General features: G+C 36.2%; 2 non-coding genes across 2 annotated transcripts; both read right to left on the bottom strand.

Moving 5' to 3' along the window:
* Positions 1–5,590: 5,590 nt before the first annotated feature.
* On the bottom strand, positions 5,591–5,695 carry LOC116130481. Its single transcript, XR_004128061.1, has one exon. It is a non-coding gene; the product is annotated as a small nucleolar RNA R71 (small nucleolar RNA).
* A 4,360-nt stretch (positions 5,696–10,055) lies between these two features.
* On the bottom strand, positions 10,056–10,127 carry TRNAE-UUC. Its single transcript has one exon. It is a non-coding gene; the product is annotated as a tRNA-Glu (tRNA).
* Between the last annotated feature and the right edge of the window lie 725 nt (positions 10,128–10,852).

Genomic DNA, 10,852 nt, shown 5'->3' with positions numbered 1-10,852 from the left:
GATTTCGTCAAACCTTGGGTGGGATATGTCATTTACTCAAAAAAAAATTATAATATATAGATCCAAAAAAATTGCTATAATCATATACTTAGACCCACCTTCGGATTTTAAAAAAATGAGAATTATTAACATGTATCTAGGTCTTTAAAAAACTTGCTATTAATATATATATTCCAAACCACATACAGTTTAAAACTCTCTCCACTCTTCTTCTCCATGGCTCCACTTGCTTCTATGATTTATCCCCCAAATTTTTACTCTTCATTCTTTCTCTTCCTCATGCTATCAATTTTAAACTTTTGAAGACTAAAAATGTTAAAGCTTTACTACTCAAGGTGTCAAAATTAACTCTGTTTTCTATTTTATCAGTTTTAGGTATGTGTATTGCTCATTTGAATTAGTTTATTTAGGGTTGAATCTTGCTTTTTTTTTTTTTTTTTTGGAGGTTTTTTATTCAAATTTGAGGGGAAAAGACATGAATCATGTAAGTTTATTTGTGATTTGTATCTAAGAATGAACTTGCTTTCCCAATAAACATCAAATATATTTTAAAAGATGTTATTCTTCACTTCACCCACCACTTTCCTACATTTCAAACGTCACTGTTCTGCTACTCAAAATAGTTAAAAAAATTGAGTTACTATCTATGTTTATATCAAGAAAATTCCTTTTTTTTTAATTAATCATATTAAAGTCAACGCAATGATTGATTGATTTAATTTTGGGTTGACTTTAGTAGGATAGGTTTGGTCAAACCATGAAAATTTTATTATAATCTTTGGAAGCCAAAAAATTTAAAAAAAAAAAAAATTAAAAGAAAGTTTTGCTCAAGGTTTACTAACCCATTTACTCAAAATTTTGCTTCTCAAGGATTTATTCAAGTAGGAAAATATTGCGTTATTGCATTCTTTTATTTCAGGTTTTTGATATTGTATTATATTTTTTTTCTTAAGGTTTGATGATTTTTAAAGTTTTTATTAGTGTGTTTAGCAAACAATGACAGAACCGCGGAGGCCCCCCTCGACAAAATCGGATCTACCACTGATCACACCAATTGGGGAATTGTTTACGGATATTCCCCAGTTGGTATGATTTTCATACTAATTCAGAGATTTCACGCTAAACGCTGAAAAATCATGCCAACTCAATTTTTTTTTAGTTTTTCACTTTTGCTAAGTCAAATCTTCTTATATCTTATTATTATCAAGGAATGCTGCACTTACAAAGAAACTTACAAAAATTTCTAAACAAAGTGATGTGGCAAAAAATGAATGAAAAGTGAATCTAATGATTTTGACTTTTTGTTTACTCCTTCATTCATTTTTGTACCTCACTTTGTATGGAAATCTTTACAAGATTTATTTGTAAGTATAGTATTATTGATATTTGTATCACAAGATTGATTACAATGGCACATGTGGTTATTTGGTTGGGTACAAAGGGCAATAGACAACGACGGCGATAATACAATGAGTTGTGTTGGAGGAAAACAAAAAATGCTTAAAATCCATCTTGATGTGACATACGATGGATTGGTTGAGTTGTTAAGGATCGTCCAGGTGTTGACAGTAGAGGAAATACTAACTGAAAGTTTTGAAGGGGATACGAAGTGTTAAAACTTATGTGGAATGAGTGCTTGTTCATATTGTGCATAAGTGTTGTTCAAAGCATAAATGAAACATCCATCAAAGGAAGAAAAGAACACACTCATTTTTACATGGTTCGGCAACATGCCTACATCCATGATACCAAGTCCAGAAGAACCAAATCCACTATGTAAACTTATGAGTTCAAATACAAAGCAAGAAAAGATAGTTGCAAAACACTCTTGTTCTCAACACATCAATCTTCACTTCTTCGGTTGAACTTCAAGCCACCATAGTAAGCTTCACACACAAGATCACAGGTCCTACTTGAGCTTCTTCAAGTTTCAACAGCGAAGAATCAACTTCGGAACAACAGCTTACACACAAGCTCTATCACTATGGAATCAAACATCCAAAGTCATCACACAAGGACAAGTGAAAATGGTAATTTTACGCCTACCAAAGAATATGAGAAACCATAGATGAAAACAAAAACCTCAGAGGATATTCAGTGATGAATCAAAGATATTAGGTTTCTTAAGGAGACAATCAGAAAAGTATGAATATTAAAGAACAAAGTTACTAGGGTTGGGGGACAAAAAAGTTAAAGTAAAACTTTGTATTTTTCTTTTTGCACAAGAAATTGGGACCACAAACAAAGCAATATCCTTTTCTCACACCACGAATAGAAAGAGACAAGTGGAAAGGCACAAAACAAAATATCAACAAGGAATAATATTGTCCAAAAAGCAAAACGGTGTGCGTGATGGGGGACAAAAAATTTAAGTAAAACTTTTGTATTTTTCTTTTTGCACAAAAAAATTAGGACCACAAACAAAAGCAATATTCATTTTCTCACACAAAGAATAGAAAGTAGACAAGTGGAAAGGCACAAAACAAAATATCAACAATGAATATATTGTCAAAAAACAAAGGGTGGGTGCGTGATGTGCGATTGAAGAAAAAATCTATCAGATGCATGTGAGCATACAGACTCTAAAGTGCTCACACTATGAAAGTGATCACCTTTAGAGAGTGTGCCCACATTGGCAGAAAGGAAAAAGATAGTGCAGGACTCAAAACAAGATCATAAGATCAAAAAACACTAACATTAACAATAGTTATGAAACCCAAGGATGTAATCAATAGAATGTCTACGACATCGAGGATGATAATGATGTTGCTTGTTAACTTGCCTTTTGTCAGAACAACGTAAACTCTTTCATTCCTACTATTTCACACAGATAACTAGTGAACCCTAAACCAATGAACCTTCTAATATAGAATTATTGAGCCAGTGTCGTTTCCCCTAAGGGCTAATTATTAAGTTGAACCTCATAAGAAGGTGCAGAGGGGTATGAACCCCTTGGTTTGATGCGAAAGAGGGTAATATTAATGGTAGAGGTTGAGGAATCCGAATGTTATGGATGTACATGGTTAGACTTATTGGAAACTATTGAGGTTAGGTTAGTAGGGAGTAGTGAAAGGTTTGAATTGGAGTTACTTTGAGTGTGGTGATGAAATGCACAAATATTCTGTGGATGAACCAGAAAGTGAAGAGACAATGCACTGTTATTTTAGTGTAGTTGATATCCTACGTCCTCCCCATCCAACACGATTATTTGCATGTGACACTAGAACCATTAATGAAGTTCCACCAATTGATGACACGAAGATTGAGGTAAGCATGACACTAAATCTTAAACCTGAACCTCGTTTTCTTGAGTAACCAACAATACATATCTGATGATGTAATAAGAGTATTATGTGATTGCGAGTCATGAATATTTTTGAAAACAAAGAGGTCCTAAAAGATGTGTTAAAGAGTCACGCTTTGGAGATTGGTTTTCAATTTAAAGTTTTTAAACATAAGGTATAGATGGGCGATTAAATGCACCATGATAAGAGCTTGAAAGTATACATTTATTAGTGATTCAATTGGATTATTTGTGGAAAAAGGTGGTTTAATTGTTGGAATTTGAATTTATTATTTCATAAATACGTTTTACAGGATCACGGGTGTATTTTGAGTATTTTCAGGTTCAAACCGATATTTGAAGGAAAAAGAATGATGGCGATGGAATTCGTGACAAGTAGGAACAAACGGTGCAAGAATCAGAGTTGAAACGAGAAAGTTGTGACTCGTCGAAACTGCAACATAAAATCTGGAAATCCTTTTAGATGAGCATGCTTCGATGTTTTGATCATAACTTGAGCTGGGGAATCGGAAATTAACGATTCTGGTGGCGTTGAAAAGCTTATTCAAAGAGCTACAAAGTTCATGTGATGACTTTACCAAATTCTGAATTTCACGGACTCTGGAAACAGAAAGAACGATCACCATAGCGATCGTTTCTCATCGCCGCAGCGATGGGTCTCGGGCCTGTTTGGGTTATTGCATTTCCTAATCCGAATTTGAGTGGTTAAGGTTTAATTATTTTCCTAAGTAACTGAAAACCCTAGACTATAAATAAGGATTTTTAATTAGTTTTAAAAAAGATTTGGGAGAGGAAGAGACGGCTACCAATTTGGAGATCAGGATCCAGAAAGCTCGTTCACCGATTAGAGAAGTTTATCTTTTCTTAATTGATGTCATTAATGAGAATGATGGGTTTTGGTATTTCATTATGAACTAACTTTCTTGTCTAGGGCTAAGATGTAGCCCGATTTATGAATATGTGTTGACATTGAATGTGTGTTAATTCTTATGTATTTATAATTCTAAGTTTTATTACTGTGCATAATGCTTTCATTCTCAAGGGCCCGAGGGTTGAATGATTTCAAGGGTTAGGTGTGAGATCGAGAGATGAAACCTGATTATCTTAGGTAATAAAAACATAGATTGAGCGAACGTAGAGATAGGTTACGCGATCTGTGAGGCTCGGTAAATTCCATAGAGCTTAATGATCTCTTAGCTTAAATCCAATTTAGAGATATCTTGGGTTGTTGTTAAGGGTTAATTGCTAATTGCTCAAGGAGAGTTAGTGGAATAATAGGGGATTTGGCTTTTAGAATACACTTGATAGGTTAACAACAAATGTCAATGATAGGATTAAATTGGTATGAAATCTATGCCTAGGTTTAGTCATATTGATTTTCACTTCAAAGTTTACAAATCTGCCCTTTATTTAGTACTTAGTTTTAGTTATTTTACTTTTTATTAAATTCATTCTTAAACTTCAGTTTAATCAAATAGCAATAGAATATAATAGTTTGGTACTTGGTAGGTAGTTCTCTAGGATTCGACACTCGTTTACTCGAGTTTTACTACTTGCACGATTTGTACACTTGCGAATAGCCTGTCAGTTTTTGCGCCGTTGCCGGGAACTATTTTATTTTACCAATATCAATACGAAATATTTAGTTGCTAATTTGATTGTTTATTTCTATTTACTGATTAATTGTATTTTTGTTTGTCTTATTGTGGTTTTCAGCTAGAATCTGGAGAGTTTACGCTCTAGAGGTCGTAGTCATCTTAATCCACTTGATTTTGAGATCGAGAGAACCGCAAAACAGTTGAGAAGAGAAAAGAGGCAAGCTGAATCTGAACAAGCAATGGCTAACACATGAGTTGTCAATCCTAATATGCAAATCAAGGAATGAGAATGGGATAATTTGGGAGGAAATGCAATGGGTGGAGTAGCAGTGGTTCCGAGCGATTAAGGACTATTTAGTCCACTATTGATGGTTGTTATTCAGTATCAGGAGACCACCCATCAGCGAACAATTCGAGATTAAGCCAGCAATTATTGGAATGATTCAGCAGTCAATCCAATTCGCTGGGTTACCAAATGATGATCCCAACCTGCATATCGCAAATTTCCTGAGTTGTGCGACACATTCAAGCATAATGGCGTATCCGAGGATGCAATCAGACTAAGGCTTTTCCCATTCTCTCTACGGGATAAAGTGGCTTGGTGATTTCCTTGCCATCTGGGAGCATCACGACATGAATGAGTTGGCTCAAGCGTTCCTCACTAAATTTTCCACCTGCCAAGTCGGCCAAACTGAGGAGTGAGACACCAACTTTTACCAACAAGATTCAGAGTCATTGTATGAAGCATGGAAAGGTTTAAGGATCTTCTACGGAGGTGCCCACATCATGGTATACCATCTGGTCACAAGTGCAAACGTTCTACCAAGGTGTGCTACCAAACATTCAAGCCTGATTGATGCTACAAGTGGGGGAGCATTGAACACCAAAACACCCAGAAGAAGCATACAATCTGATCGAGGTGATGGCGAATAACAACTATATAGGACTCAGAAAGAATTCAGCAAGGAGATCAGCGGGAGCGCACGAAGTTGACAGTTACACCGCATTGGCTGCTCAACTTTCAAACATCCAGAAGCAATTAGGTAATGTGTTAAAAATAAATGCAATTGAATCGTCATCTCTAACATGTGACTTTTGTGGCAGGAAATCATGCGTCAAGCGATTGCCAAGAGGGAAACCAGTTTGCTCAACATGAACAAGCCAACTACGTCAACAATTTCCAAAGAGGGCAAAGGAATCCGTATTCAATACGTATAATCCAGCATGGAGGAAACACCCCAATTTTTCATGGAGCAATAACAATAAGCAAAAACAAGCACTGTTTTTCAACCTCAAGAGCACAAATCAAACTTGGAAAAATGCATTAACCAAGTTCATTAGGAGACAAGCAAGAGGTTTGAGAAGACCGACGTCTAGTTCAAAAAACAATCTGCATCTATAAGGAACCTAAGACTCAAATGGGCAGATTCACAAAATATTGGCGGGAAGAGGTCAAGGGGTTTTAACGAGTGATACGGAGAAAAATCCCAAGGAACAGGCACATGCAATCACCCGAGGGTGGAAAAAATTTGGAAAATTCGCAAGGTGAAAAACAGAGGATAGAACAAAACCTGAAGGATGATCAGAAGAACGATCGCCGCGGCGATGGAGATGATGGCCATGGCGAGCGTGCCAAGGAAGAACTACCCGTCAGAAGAAGGACGATCGCCACGGCGATGAAACTTGTCGCCGCGGCGACCGTGAAAAAATATTCAAATTTCGTCAGGATTATCTACGATCGCCGCGGCGATGAATCTGGTGGCCGCGGCGACCGTACAATGAGCAGAAAACTCCTTTGAGTCAGGCAAACTGCCGTACCCACAACGGTTAAAGAATCAGAAGCTCGACAAGCAATTCGGTAAATTCATTGACATGTTCGTGTTTACAATTAATATTCCTTTGTTGATATGCTTGAACAGATGCCAAAGTATGCGAAATTTTGAAGGAGATCCTCACGCACAAGAGAAAATTCAAGGAACACGAGAAAGTCATGCTGACAGAGGAATGCAGCGCGCTGATTCAAAAGAAACTACCACCTAAAATACGAGATCCAGGGAGTTTCACTATCCCTGTATTATTGGTAGTTGTTATTTTGTAAAGTGCTATGCGATTTAGAGGCTAGTATTAACTTAATGCCGTTTTCCATTACAGGAAACTTGGATGGGGGAAGTAAAGCCACACCGTGTCTCTCCAATTAGTGATAGATCGATCACAATATCCTAGAGGGGGTAGTCGAAGACGTCCTGATTAAGGGAGATAAACTGATATTCCCGTAGATTTCATAGTGCTAGATATGGAGGAAGATAGGGAAATACCTTTAATTTTAGGGAGACCTTTTCTGGCCACGGGTAGAACATTGATAGATGCACCAAGGAAAATTGATCTAAGGGTAGAGGATGAGCAAGTAGAATTTGATGTATTCAAATCTATGAAGCATCCGTCTGAGTTAGATTCATGCTTTAAAAATCGGGGCCCGTTTGGTGAGAGAGGCGCTCATGAAGATCCAGCCAAATATCATTTGCACGTCGCGACGAAGGCAACACTTGATTTGAGAGAGAGAGTGATGGAATTTTGAATCCATGACAATACCATATCGTACAACGATGCCAGAGATCAAGTAAAGAGTCATCGGGAAGACTGGATTGGTTTGGGTTCCATCGTGAAGCCGAGCTTGTTCTTAGCTCGAAGGCACGCTTTATCGCACGGGAACAGGTAGGTAATTTTCAGTGGTAAGCAAATCACCAACGAGAGTGATTGAAGGACTATCACCGTGATCTAATCGGTATGGGCTTGTGGGATCAGCAAGATTGAGTATCGGGAGAGTGGGTTTGTGTGAAGGTTTAAATGGGTTGGAGAACGGGTGGTGTATGCGGTTGAGGTCGTCCATCGTTGTCTCACTGTCTGATACCATGTAAGTAAACTGATAATAAAAGAAAGGAGAAGCGAGAGCAGTAATGGAGGTTCAATGAAGCTTTTGTATATTGCTTACTGTTTGTATGGAAAAAGGAAGAAGGCCGTAGCCTTTATACAAGGGTGCTCTGTAACAACTAACAGAAAGCATAACAAATTCTATAATTACAGCTGTATAAAGAATTAAAGAATAAACTCCTTAAACGACATAAAAGGTAAAACAGAAAAGTAAAATGGCAAGAAGTTTACTACCCTTTTTCATCTAACAAGAAGTACACCAGAAAAGTCTTTTATGCTATTACCCGAGTTCCACTATAACCTGCCACTTCGTAATCTAGGGAAGGTTACTCAAATTGACATTGTTGGCGACAATCGTTTTAAAACTTCTTCATATCATTGGGTTGTTCAATAAGAGCCTTCAAGGATCGCATTCATCCTATTATTTGTGTGGATGATGCCTTTTAAAGGGGAGGTATCTAGGGACATTGTTGTTTGCGTAGCGAAAAACGGTAATAGTTAGATATATTTGTTAGCTTTCAACGTGGGAGAGATAGAGGAAAGTGACTCGGACGTGGCTCATGAACAAAATAAGGGATTGCATAGGTGATGTTGAAAATTAGCAATGATTTCAGATCATTATGCTGTATCATAATCGTAGTGTGAACCGTATTCCTACATGCATATCGTGGATGCTATTGTCATCACCAAAAGATGAACATGAGAGTTAAGTACAGAAAAATAAAGGGTGAAAACGAACAAAGTTTGCATCAATATGCCACTAGGCGTGAAAAAAAATACATTAGGTGAAAATAGACCATTTGATAGGTGTTATTGGGTGGCGGAATTTTTCACTTAAAATACGCGAACAAACAGAAGCTTTACGCTTAGGGGAGAAAATTACGCCAATAGGGCTGTTGGCATGAATTTACACTATTAGCGTAAAAACCACACCAACAAAAAGAGGCAAATTTTGCCCTTTCTCTGTTCCCGTTCAATTGGCGCGATTTTTTATGCAAGAAGAAAAATCACGCCAAGAGTCAAATAGCCTGCAATCCTCCAATCAACAAAAAACACAAACAATACACTTCTATTCACATCAAACACAATAACCGAAACACCTATAACTTCAACAAATAATCACAAAAAATCGAACTCAACCAAACCCAACATTTTACAAAAACACACTAAACCCTAACATTTAGGAAAATACATGACTAATTACACAATATATTGCATAATCTAATCCTCGAGGCTCGGCTGTCAACTTCAAGGTTTTGAAGGATTAGTTAAGGTGCACATAAGCTGACCCAACATCTCTGATCACAAAAAACAAAAAAAAAAAAAAAGAGTTAAACATTGTTACAATTACTAAAATACCCTTTAAATTAATATTGAGAATAAAATGACCCTAACTCCCCCATTAATAAAATCAATATTATGGGAGTATTTTGTAATTGCAATAAATAACTCTTTCATTACGGATGGGTATGTTATTTTTTTAAATGTTGTGTAGGTTATTGTTTTTTAGGTAATTAGTAATTTTATTAAGATTAAAGAATTACAAACAAGGGACAACGCTAAACAAAGCAGAACAGCACCTTTTATCACACCCAAAACACGACTCATGGACGACGAAAAAGAAACGGCAAGAGAAAAAACAGCAGCCACTAACAGGACACCCAAAACAACCTGGAGCAAGGGAGAACAAAACCCAGAAAACGAACAGCAAAGCCACCACACAACCAGCAAAAACAAACACAAACAGCCTAGTCACAAAGCAACCACAAGGCCACAAAAAAATAAAGAAAACCAGCACTCTCCAGCAACAGCCAAACGAACCACCAGGCACACAGACACACAACATCAAACACGACAGGGACTAGCAGCAGCAGACTATACTTGAGGTAGGTTTATGTGATTTTTCTTATTCAAATAATAAAAAAATCCTGAAGTTGCAGGATACAGGTAGATGAAGAACCAGTGGAAAATCAACACCATGGTTCACTTCCGAGTTCCAAATTTATGACATTTTCTCAGGGAAGTCAAAGCTTCTCTAATTAAACATACACATATTTGACAGAAAATATACCCAAAAAAAAAAAAAAAACATATTTGACAGAAAATATACCCAAAAAAAAAAAAAAAGCAAAAACAAAAAACAAAAAACAAAACAAGCAATAATCTTTCACAACATAACCACATGTGCAAAACAAGCTATAATAAAAAAGAAAAAGACAGCCATATTCCGTTGCCGGGAATCGAACCCGGGTCTCCTGGGTGAAAGCCAGATATCCTAACCGCTGGACGACAACGGAATTTTATAAACGGTGTATCTTTAACTTTTTAATAAAATGCTTCCACGCTTGTGTTAAGTAATTTCTTCATGCTATCAAGCTCTTCATGAATTGGACTTTGCGTAAAAACTCTTGAACTCATATCTCAAATTAACTGATTTAACTTAGTACCATCCAACAATTTGAATGTAGCTTTAAGAGACACTAAATGTAGTGCACCTGGTATGATGCTTAAGTGTTTGATTGAAGTGAAATAAAAGTGTTTTGGCTATAGTATTTAAATATTGTGCATGATTTTAGATATCTGGCTTAATCCTTTCCCTTCCCTTTATATGATGCTCCAATTGCTTTAGATTTACAATTTCTCACACATACAATATTATGGGCAAAAGATAATTGTGTAAAAGTTTAATTTTAATTTAAAATCAATCAATTATATTTTGTTACATAATATTGTATGAGATATATTTTATATATATAGTATTACTATTTCTTGAGCTAGTTGTTTTAGTTGAGCTTAGTGGGCAATTTTTGCAGTTTATTAACTTCCAGTATTTGGGTTCAAGTTTGGGCTTCTTGTCTTTGATTTCCTATTAATAACCCATTCATGCATGAAAAATTTCTTTGACAATTCCTATTTTCATCCCCTAGTGCGAAATTTAGAGATTGGTATTATATATATAACGAAATTTAGAGATTGGTATTATATATATAATTAAATCAGCTGATTTCTGACTTTGTATTAC

Source organism: Pistacia vera, unplaced genomic scaffold (assembly GCF_008641045.1).
Source record: "Pistacia vera cultivar Batoury unplaced genomic scaffold, PisVer_v2 Contig221, whole genome shotgun sequence".
In the NCBI taxonomy this organism is placed as follows: Eukaryota; Viridiplantae; Streptophyta; class Magnoliopsida; order Sapindales; family Anacardiaceae; genus Pistacia; species Pistacia vera.
Note: the sequence above shows the minus strand (reverse complement) of the source record. Positions and strands in the feature narration are given on the sequence as shown.